Source organism: Oncorhynchus keta, unplaced genomic scaffold, assembly GCF_023373465.1.
Source record: "Oncorhynchus keta strain PuntledgeMale-10-30-2019 unplaced genomic scaffold, Oket_V2 Un_contig_6824_pilon_pilon, whole genome shotgun sequence".
Taxonomy (NCBI): Eukaryota; Metazoa; Chordata; class Actinopteri; order Salmoniformes; family Salmonidae; genus Oncorhynchus; species Oncorhynchus keta.
The window spans coordinates 5,729-18,053 of NW_026289084.1; the positions used below are offsets into that span (position 1 = coordinate 5,729).

A 12,325-nucleotide genomic window follows, 5' to 3' on the forward strand; every position below is an offset into this window, starting at 1 on the left:
CGACATAAACTACTGCAGCATAAATACTGGAGGCTGAGACAGGAGGGGTCAGGAGACACTGTGGCCCCATCCGATGATACCCCCGGACAGGGCCAAACAGGAAGGATATAACCCCACCCACTTTGCCAAAGCACAGCCCCCACACCACTAGAGGGATATCTTCAACCACCAACTTACCATCCTGAGACGAGGCCGAGTATAGCCCACAAAGATCTCCGCCACGGCACAACCGAAGGGGGGTTGTATCTCTCGGTGTACAATGTATCTCTCAGTGTTGCTACATCTGAAATGATTAATAATCAAAGATATCCCAATTACCAACAAGGAAGGAACTGGGGTTCATGTTTTGTTATAATATTGTAGTCTGAGCACTTAAAGCAGCAATCAGCAATTTAAATAATAACAAAGCGATCTCGCTTTCAGTAAAAAGCTGAGGGATGGGGCTGGAGAAATGTAACCACCCTCAAATTCATAGACACTGGTATGGATGCAAGGACTGACCATCCACAATATCAAAATTATAGTTTTAACCATGTTTTCAGGCACATTGCCTTTGTTAACAAACAAAATCCCATTCCGTCAGTACAGGATGCCTGGTTATTCTTTAAAAGTTCTTTCCTCACCATCTTATATAAGCATGCCCCATTCAAAAATTGTAGAACGAAGAACAGATATAGCCCTTGGTTCACTCCAGACTTGACTGCCCCTGACCAGCACAAAAACATCCTGTGGCGTACTACATTAGCATCGAATAGTCCCCGCGATATGCAACTTTTCAGAGAAGTTAGGAACCAATACACACAGGCAGTTGGAAAGCAAAGGCTAGCTTTTTCAAACAGAAATTTGCATCCTGCAGCACAAACTCCAAAAAGCTCTGGGACACTGTAAAGTCCATGGAGAATAAGAGCACCTCCTTCCAGCTGCCCACTGCACTGAGGCTAGAAACCCTTTCACAACTGATAAATCTCCGATGTGAGAATTTCAATAAGCATTTTTTTTTTACAGCTGGCCATGCTTTCCAACGGGCTACCCCTACCCCAGTCAAAGCTCTACAACCCCCACAGCAACTTGCCCAAGCCTCCCCATTTCTCCCTTCACCCAAATCCAGATAGCTGATGTTCTGAAGCGGCAAAATCTGGACCCCTAAATCAAAGCTAGACAATCTGGACTCTCTCTTTCTAAAATTGTCCGCCGCAATTGTTGCAACCCCTATTACTAGCTTGTTCAACCTCTCTTTACCGTATCGTCTGAGATCCGCAAAGATTGGAAAGCTGCGGTCATCCCCCTCTTCAAAGGGGAGACCTCTAGACCCAAACTGTTACAAACCTATATCTATCCTACCCTGCTTTTCTAAAGTCTTCGAAAGGTAAGTTAACAAACAGATCACTGAACATTTTGAATCGCACCGTACCTTCTCCGCTATGCAATCTGGTTCCGAGCTGGTCATGGGTGCACCTCAGCCACGCTCAAGGTCCTAAATGATATCATAACCGCCATTGATAAAGACAATACTGTGCAGCCATCTTCATCGACCTGGCCAAGGCTTTCGTCTCTGCAATCTGCATTTTATCCGAGACTCATGCCTGGTACCTCTCAATGCACCTTGTCTTCTGTGAGTTCATATTTACTCAGACAAGTTCATTGACGTAAGTCAGAGCCTGCCAGCCAGGACCCTATGGCAGTCTTTATGGGTGTTTATGGGGTGCCACAGTGTTCAATTCTTGGACCGACTTCTTTTCTCTGTATACATCAATGATGTTGCTCTTGCTGCTGGTGATTCTCTGATCCACCTCTACGCAGATGACACCATTCTGTATACTTCTGGCCCTTCTTTGGACACAGTGTTAACAAACCTCCAGACGAGCTTCAATGCCGTACAAAACACCTTCTGTGGCCTCCAACTGCTCTTAAATGCAAGTAAAACTAAATGAATGCTCTTTCAACCGATAGCTGCCCGCACCTGCCCGCCCGTCCAGCATCACTACTCTAGACGGCTCTGACTCTGACATGGGACAACTACAAATACCTAGATGTCTGGTTAGACTGTAACCTCTCCTTCCAGACTCACATTAAGCATCACTAATCCAAAAAATGAAATCGAGAATTGGCTTCCTATTTCGCAACAAAGCATCCTTCACTCATGCTGCCAAACATACCTCGTAAGTCTGACTATCCTACCTATCCTTGACTTCGGCGATGTCATTTACAAAATAGCCTCCAAAACTCTACTCAACAAATTGGATGCAGTCTATCACAGTGCAATCCGTTTTGTCACCAAAGCCCCCATATACTACCCACCATTGCGACTTGTACGCTCTCGTTGGCTGGCCTCGCTTCATACTCGTCGCCAAACCCACTGGCTCCATGTCATCTACAAGACCCTGCTAGGTAAAGTCCCCCTTATCTCAGCTCTCTGGTCACCATAGCATCTCCCACCTGTAGCACACGCTCCAGCAGGTATATCTCTCTAGTCACCCCCAAAACCAATTCTTTCTTTGGCCGCCTCTCCTTCCAGTTCTCTGCTGCCAATGACTGGAACGAACTACAAAATCTCTGAAACTGGAAACACTTATCTCCCTCACTAGCTTTAAGCACCAACTGTCAGAGCATCTTACAGATTACTGCACCTGTACATAGCCCACCTATAATTTAGCCCAAACAACTACCTCTTTCCCAACTGTATTTAATTTGTTTATTTATTTTGCTCCTTTGCACCCCATTATTTTTATTTCTACTTTGCACATTCTTCCATTGCAAAACTACCATTCCAGTGTTTTACTTGCTATATTGTATTTACTTTGCCACCATGGCCTTTTTTTGCCTTTTACCTCCCTTCTCACCTAATTTGCTCACATTGTATATGGACTTGTTTATACTGTATTATTGACTGTATGTTTGTTTTACTCCATGTGTAACTCTGTGTTGTTGTATCTGTCGAACTGCTTTGCTTTTATCTTGTCCAGGTCGCAGTTGTAAATGAGAACTTGTTTTCAACTTGCCTACCTGGTTAAATAAAGGTGAAATAAATAAAATAAATAACACACCCAACTACCTCATCCCCATATTGTTATTTTTGTTGTTGTTGCTCCTTTGCACCCCAGTACCTCTACTTGCACATTCATCTTCTGGACATGTATCACTCCGGTGTTTAATTGCTAAATTGTAATTATTTCGCCACTATGGCCTATTTATTGCCTTACCTCCTAATCTTACTACATTTGCACACACTGATTTTTGTATTGTGTTATTGACTGTAGGTTTGTTTATCCCAAGTGTAACTCTGTGTTGTTTGTGTCGCACTGCATTGATTTATCTTGGCCAGGTCGCAGTTGTAAATGAGAACTTCTTCTCAACTGGCCTACCTGGTTAAATAAAGGTGAAATAAAACAATTTAAACATTAATTGGAGTAAAACAAGCTTATATTTTGGGTTCTGATGGTGACAGTTGAACTAAGCTCCCGAGGCATTTCTAAGTTAAATTCTCCACAAATCAATGGGTAAGGGTACATATCCTTAATTTATGTCCAAAAATGGACGAACAACTGCAGATTGCCCCTTTTGTCATAATGTCACCATAGATAAAGAAAACAATGTTTTTCTATCTGTCCCTAATCAAATACACAATGAATAGATAAGTAAAATATTTACGAAAAATGTGAAGATTTTTCTCAAATAGAAAAATGAATGACATATTAAGTAAACTTCACTATATGTACAAAAGTATGTGGACACCACTTCAAATTAGTGGATTCGGCTATTGCTGACAGGTGTATAAAATCGAGCACACAGCCATGCAATCTCAATAGACTCCATAGAACAGTTGGCCGTAGAATGGCCTTACTGTAGAGTTCAGTGATGATGCCACCTTTCCAACAAGTCAGTTCGTCATATTTCTGACCTGCTAGAGCTGCCCTGGTCAACTGTATGTGCTTTTATTGTGAAGTGGAAATGTCTAGGAGCAACAACGGCTCAGCCGTGAGGTGGTAGGCCACACAAGCTCACAGAACGGGACCACCGAGAGGTGAAGCGCGTAGCGCGTAAAAATCGTCTGTCCTCTGTTGCAACACTCACTACCAAGTTCCAATCTGCCTCTCGAAGCAATATCAGCTCAATAACTATTCGTCGGGAGCTTCATGAAATATGTTTCCATGGCCTAGCAGCCACACACAAGCCTAAGAGCACCATGTGCAATGCCAAACGTTGGCTGGAGTGGTGTAAATTTTGCAGCCATTGGTATCTTGACTAGTGGAAACGCGTTCTCTGGAGTGAGGAATCACGCTTCACCATCTGGCAGTCCGACGGACGAATCATGGTTTTGGCGGATGCTACGAGAACGCTACCTGCCCCAATACGTGGTGCCAACTGTAAAGTTTGGTGGATGTGGAATAATGGTCCAATGACTGAATGGAAGCAAGACCCCGCAGCAATGTTCCAACATCTAGTGTAAATCCTTCCCAGAAGAGTGGATTCTGTTACAGCAGCAAACGGGGGACCAACCCCATATTAATGCCCATGATTTTGGAATGAGATGTTCGACAAGCATACTTTTGGTCATGTAGTGTATAATAAGGGTAACCCCAGGTTACTATCCCAGCCTCCCATAATAATAACCTCTGACGTCTCCCTCAATCAGCAGTGATACAATTAACCAATTAGGGCTTATAGTATTGGTGGTACGAGAGGTTGCAGACAGCACCACTTTCAGCCCCAGGCCTCCCCTACCTTCCCCCTCTCATTCAGACAGTGCTGAGTTCGGGTGTCATGTGGTTTTGGGTGGAGGGGGCATCATTAGACCGATAACCACCTGTATGGTTGCCCAGGACTGCTGTGGATTCCTGTGTTATTGAGCAAAGGAGTTCAACGCATACGTAGTTATGTTGACTATATAGATCATGGTAAGTAGACTTGCTTGTGAGAGCCAGAACGGCTCATAGGAGCAGGAGCTGATCTTCTGTTTCTGTAGCGTGAGGCAGCTTGATGTGCCAGTAACCCCCCTGGACAGGACGCTGGTCTATCGCAGGGCCTTACCCCCAATCCATCTCCTTAATGCTGAGTGGCAAGCAGAGACGTATCGGGTCCCATTTTTGCAGCCTTTGGTATGACTCGGCCGGTGATCGAACTCCCAACCTTGCAATCTCAGGGCAGACGTTCTAACCACAAGGTGTTGGTGCAGATGCACTTTTTCTGTAACATTTAATTCAACCAGGAAGTCCTATTGAGTTCAGAAGACCTCCTTCCCAAGAGACCTGGCTGTGTAGCTATGGGTACAGAGGGAAAGAGCTTCATCCAGCAGACTACTCACTTGCAAAACATAGTTTACTTCTCTGGAAAATGTCTTTCTGATGCTGATTAGAAGGGTAAAGGAAGATGCATGGGAAAATCAATGGGAAATTGGCCTGAGGGACGAGAGAAGAGACTAGTCACTTTCCAATCATGAGTTTTTCTCAGAACATTTAATTAAGCTGAGCGAACAGCAGAGGGCCTGAGGGCCTGAGGCAGCCACTGAGATGCCCGAATGAAAGACTCTGTTGTTGGCGGAGAGGAGGAAGACATGAAAGGGGGAAGAAAGAGAGGAAAGGAAAAAGAAATAGGGGGATTTTCAGTATTCTTCATACGTGGTGTCAATGTTTTTCTCAGCAAACATAAACAGTCTTGTATATTCACGCACCGAGACAATAACGGATGATCTGCATGTGGTTACAGCAGCACGCATTGATACATGTGATATCCACAGATGCTCCTCACAGGCTAGACACCTCACCTGTTCTCAGAGCCTCAAATAGACAAATAGACAAATAGACAGACAGACAGACAGACAGACAGACAGACAGACAGACAGACAGACAGACAGACACAAAACACACACACACACACACACACACACACACACACACACACACACACACACACACACACACACACACACACACACACACACACAGCCTGTGGTGGTTCTCAGTGGTGTAGTCAGCGTGGGCAGCCCAGTGTAACACAATGCCTCTCTGTCCTCCAACGAATGGTTCACAGCTCCACAACACACAACAGGTCATTATGGGCCCCCAGGACCCCCAACCCTCCACCACTTAGTCCCCAATACTGTCCCCTACTGAGCACACACACTCGCCCTATTCCCTAACACTAGCCCCACTGCCCCACTGCCCCACACAGCCCCGCACAACCTCAGGGCAGAATCGAACAGCAGCAGAGGAGGTCTACAAAGCTTTACAGCAGCCCCCTGCCAGACAGCCCAGATCCTAGATCCTCTAGTCAGCCATTATGACTGACGGAGTCTGGAGAAAGGTCACCAAAGGTCACCCAGCTGGTCGTTTTTATGGATGTTGATGACAAGGGGGTGTGACACAGTGGCTAATTAACCGACATCAGTAGAGAGGGAGGGAGGGAGGGAGGGAGGGAGGGATGACAGAGAGATAGCGTATGAGATGGGGAAACAGCTCGTTTGAACTGACAGTAGTAGAGGAAGGAGAGAATGATGGAAGGATGAGAAGGAGAGAGAGATAGAGATGGGGAAGTGGCTTGTTAGAGCAGGAGAACACATTTAATACAATTAAAGATGGGAATGATTTGATTACAGGAGAGGAAGATGTTGGGGAGACATATGACATTACTGGAGTTTCCCCCTGTCGGAGCTCCGCAACACCGACTGCTGAAGACGTGTAGAAGAATTGTTTGTTTTTGCTCTGGAAAATAGAGTTTAAAAAGTTATAGCTTTTGCTTATAGTTACCTCACCACATCAAGAGATTAAACGAAGAGTTTATTTCCAAAACATTATATACACCAATTTCACATTTGTGTTTTTTAACCAGTGATTGCTTATGGGTTTGATGTGTGTGTCTTCAAAATGCTATACTGTAAATCCATTGTTTAGCTTGAATGTTCCTATCCAGTATATTTGACTGTGATATGTGGTTGTCTCACCGAGCTACCTTGAATGCACTAACTGTAAGTCGCTCTGGATAAGAGCATCTGCTAAATGACAGATCTCCTATTACTGTATTGCATTTTATATATTTTTTTTTATATAAACATTGATTTCATAAATGTATAATTTGTACAGTACTCTATAAAAAATGTTGTTATTTGTTACATTTGACTGTGTAAAACCTAGCAGTACTACTTATTCCTCTGAGAATGAGGCGGATATATAGCATTTTGTCTCTCTGAAACGAAAACCATCAAGTGATAGATTTTAAACAAATACATGTCTGTCATTGAACAACCCCATGACATGATTAGACAGTGAAAAACACACCAATCTCTTTCATAACACCTTTAAACAATAAAAGTTGATTTACTAACATTTCTGAAAATGTATATTGTTTTGGAATTAAATTCTTCATATACAGAAAATAAAGGGTTCCGGTGAGCCTTAGCACTTAAGAAAATAAAGGGTTCCCGTGAGCCTTAGCACTTCAGAAAGTAAAGGTTTTGTGACTAGTCGTCTTTAAAAAAATTGTTATGGTTGACTGATAATTTACCACATGAGGGAGCTGGTATACCATACCAGGAGAGACTTCTATTGGTCTGTTGTGGTGGAGCAGTCTTCACTGTCCCCTAGTGGTGAACTGGGTAGGTACAGTAATCGACTGTGTTGTGTTAGCAAGCTGTTCCTCCTCTCCTCTCCTCTCCCTATTTTCCTCTCTCCTCTCCTCTCCTCTCCTCTCCTCCTCTCCCTCTCCTCTCCTCTCCTCTCCTCTCCTCCCTCTCCTCTCCTCTCCCTCTCTCCCTATCTCTCCCTCCCCACTGCCCCTCGGCCTAGTATGTCCTTCTCCAGTCTGTATCTATTTCTATTTCTATCTAACCCTCTCTCCTCACTCTCTGGGACGTTTTAAAAACAACCTGCCAAATAAAAACTTTCTGTACTGAGCTATTTGAGTACGACACAGATTTGGGGTAATACCCCAGTTTTCGATTAGAAAGAAAGAATGGTAAGAAAGACAGGTGTGTGTATGGGATTACCGCTGAGTCACTGAGCTAGAGAACAACAACCCTCTGCCTTCAAATTACACACACACACACACACACACACTTCCCCAAACCAGGCCAACCAATGAGCAGTCAGAAACAGGTGGACATCAACATGGGGTCAGTTTGACCTTTGACCTTTGGGACTGATGGGGAAAAGTTGTGTGAGAACAGAGCAGAGTGTGTCAACCAGAACAGCTACTGCTGCTTGTTTATTATTATTATTACTAGCCATTTATTAATTCATACAAAACAGCAATTAATATATTTCATTTTTATTTTTAGATATTTATTTTGATAAAATACAGAATAAAGTGCTCTTTATTCTTTATCTCGACAATACATGTTATTTCCAACTCAGTTTCTGTTCAGATTCATTGTTTTTCCATAATTTATTTTCCGTCATAAAATATTTTCTAATTTTGGAATACATAGCTCATGTATCAAACATTAACAGTAATATACCTTAAGCAGGAAGACAAAATTACCATGGTTTCTAATAGGTGTGTGATGTTACCAGTATCGCAATATTCATTTGAAACACAAAGCAGACCAAACTCTTTGGTTCTTAAAAAAATGTATGTAAATTATTGGGTGCTATAGCTTGGAAAATAAATAAATGTGACTCTGAATGATGACATAATGATGTTTGTTTCCAACACTACGGATGTTTTCCTGAAGAAGTTAAATCCACGTCATGCTTTGTTTCCTTGACACAATATTAACGAGTATCGTGATATTGGTATCATCCCAGCCCTAGTTTCTAAGCATGAAAATGATTTATTTACAAACAGAAAATACTTTTTCAACTTAATTTGTGGTTTTGAAAGCATTCATGACTTACAGCTATCTGTAAATGAAAAAAGAAACGGTACCAAGATTTGGTTGAATGGAACCAAAAGTCACTTCACAAAGAATATTATTCCAGAGAATATATACAACTGAATATTGAATACAATAAGAATGTATTTAAGTCTTACGCTATAAAATGCTAATTTAGACTCATGTACTGAACACAACTATGTTTAAAAACAAAAAGAAACTCAAGAGAATAATAAGGTCATTCAACCTTCCTTCTTCGCTGTGCTGCAGAATTCCTTCCTTCTCTCTGTGAGGACTTTGGTTGGATACACAAAAAAAGCAGAGGACCTGTACCAAGGGCACATATTTCATTCGGGACACGAGACACGAGAGTCTTCTATGACTGATTCACACTACAGGGCCGTCCCCAAACCACAATGTGCTGGCTTCAGGGCTGTACAATTAAAAACTCTAAAATGCTATTTGGAGAAGAGCAAAAAACACCACCTAAGCCATTATCACTATGGTTTCTGAAGCTTCATTCACCTCAGTCGATCTACAAACGCATCGCCTAGCTACACAATTAGCTCAGCACCAGGATTAAAAACGATCATTTAGGTACTGAGGGAATCTGTTAACAGAAAGTATTTTATTAACAAATGGAAAAGCATTAAAAAAGTTTTGAAATGTTCCTGCAATTCTACACATTTTGACGTGACTTATGGTTAATATGATGAGTGACTAACAAAATCAATGGGCGAACCCTGGAGGTCAGGTCCCTGGGCCCTATGTGCCCAGTCAGTCATTTGGTCATGATTACTACAAGTTCAGTCTAGACTAACTAGAATAATTCACCTATTTTCATTTGATTTTTAACGACATGGGCTAAATGAGTGACTGTCAGTGAGTGACAGAGAAAAACTGGGGCAGCCAAGTTTCAAAATCGCACCTTGTGTATTCTACTAATCTAGCTCTCAACAGCAAGTTGAGACCCCGAATGAGTTCCCCAAAAATACATATATATATATTTTTTTTAATTAACTAGGTCTGACCTCAGTGTCCTCATATGTAGCTACGGCCCTGGCTGGCTTGGACATTTTCCTCTCACAATATCCTTTCTAGCACAGTTCCAGCAACTACAGTGGATGCGTAACCAGGCCAGCGCAGGATTGTCTTTTCTCAGTTTGACTCGATAGTGTGAATCAGTCACTACACTCCTGATTCCTCCTGAAGCCCAGCGCATCAAGAGCTATAGCCGGCTGCAGCCTGTCAATCTGATTGTCCATGTCCAGCACACACACAGCATGTTCATGTCCACCGCTACCTGGTCCTGAAATCTCTCCTGGAAGATGTCTAGTTGTACGTCCCTCTCCTCCCCTCCCCGTCGTCCCTCCCCAGCATCACACCCATCTCGCCTACCTCCTCCCCCTCCCTCCCCCGCAGCACAGGGCCACCTCGTCTCTCGTAGCAGAAGGCGCTGGGGAGTGTGGAGGCAAGAGGTGGAGGCCGAGGACTTGGGACCGAGAGGGGACACTGACCGGGTAGAACTAGAGCCGGAGGCAGACGAGGGGAGTGGGATCGGCCCGTCATCTCCCGGAGCTCCCTGGCGCTGCAGTGCGGAGTAGCTGGCACCTCGTAGGTCTTGTGGAAGCGGAGAAGTCTACCTGGTAGCGGTGCTCCTTCTCGAAGACCACGGGCTCGGCGGTGGCCCCACAGGATCTCCCCTGGCCAGGTAGGAGGAGCGGGCCTGGGTGGTCATGGCCGTGGCCTCCACCATCCCCTCCAGTATCACCACGATCTCAAAGTCCTCTGTCGTCAGGTCGGCGCTGCTCATGCAGTACAGCGGGCTGTTCTCGTTGATCTCGTGGACCACGACCAGTGGAGACACCAGGAAGAGGCGGTCCAGGCCCTCGTCGTAGCCCACGTCGATGTCCGTCTGCTCCATGGGGAGGTACTCGCCTTCGGCGGTGACGTGCGGCCGGATGAGCTGCGCCCGGACGTGAGCCTCCACGATGTGGCTTTTCCTCATGTTCCCCAGGCGAAACATCAGGCACAGCTTCCCGTCCCGCATGGAGATTACCGCGTGGTGCGAGAACAGCAAGGTCTGCGCCCGCTTCTTAGGTCGAACCATTTTGGCCATGATGGTTCCGATCATGAAGAGTCAATGATACAGCCCACAATGGACTGGACCACCACCGTAGCCACCGCCGGACACTCCTCGGTGACGCAGCGGAACCCATACCCAATGGTGGTCTGGGTCTCTATGGAGAAGAGAAACGCCCCTACGAAGCCTTGGACGTGTAGGATGCAGGGCTTCCACTCCACCCCTCCTCCCTCCAAGCCGGCCAGAGGCCCCTCTCCCAGGCCGGGTCGAAGGTCGAAGTCCCCATGGGCCAGGGCCACTCCCCAGAAGACCACCCCGAAGAGGAACCAGGAGAGCAGGAAGGTAGAGGTGAAGAGGAGCAGCATGTAACGCCAGCGGATGTCCACGCAGGTGGTAAATATGTCGGCCAGATAGTGTTTCGTCTTGTCTTCCATGTTGTGGAAAACCACGTTGCACTGGCCGTTCTTCTTCACGAAGCGGCTCCGGACATGGTTGGGCCCCGTCGTGGAGATCTGGCGTCCGTTGTGGACAGGCTCTGTTGCTCGCAGGGCTAGCGAGCTGCCGCCTCCTCCTCCTTCTGAACCTCCTCCTCCTCCTCCTCCTCCTCCTCCTCCTCCACCACCACCACCTCCTCCGCCCCCCATACCCCTCCCAGTCATATTGTGGTGCATCAGGGGACCATGGCCATTGTGGAGGCCCAGGGTGGAGATCTTGAAGTGGTCTTCATCGGTGGCTACGATGCTGTATCTGATGTAAACAAAAACCCAAACAAACACATGAGTTTAGAGAGGAGGGCGAAGGAGACATGGCAGGTTTAAGAGTTAAAGGCCCAGTGCAGTCAAAAACATGATTTGCCTGTGTTTTACAGTCCAAGAATAGACAACAAGGACAGGCGTTTAGAGGCAGGAAAAGGAGAAAAGGAGCTGATTGTCCTATTCCCCGGTCCTACCTGTTGACTCGCACCGCTCCCATGGCACCAGTGATCATCAGGCTGTGTCTGTGTGGGCAGTAATCAGGGCCGCGGTGGCCAGTGCCAACCATTAAAAGAGACCAGCTTGGTAGGAGGCTGTGGGCAGAGGGGCAGGAGGACAACAGCCTCAGGTCTAAGGACCCCTTGGAGATATCAGTGTTGCCTCCTTCTGATGCATTTCCTGGAATGACAGCAAATCAGAGAACAGTATGAATGTTTAAGGTCATTCAGAATCACAGCACCCAATGCACAGTATTCCTACATCTACACATGTCATGCAGGAGGAGGGTAGGATGGTCAACTCTCTTCATGCGTGAAGAAAACAGACAAATATTCATCATGATGGCTATAGATTGAGTCCTCGTGAGCCGAAAGTCGGCGAGGCCCCTTTATGTCAGCATGGGGTGGAACACACTAACAGACATAGGAGGGGCCAAAGGTCTGAAAGAGGAGGGGAATCTCTGCT

At 45.5% G+C, this 12,325-nt stretch overlaps 1 pseudogene; it reads right to left on the bottom strand.

The window, feature by feature from the left end:
* Positions 1-10,138: 10,138 nt before the first annotated feature.
* LOC118383111 (ATP-sensitive inward rectifier potassium channel 12-like) lies at positions 10,139-12,035 on the bottom strand (annotated as a pseudogene).
* Between the last annotated feature and the right edge of the window lie 290 nt (positions 12,036-12,325).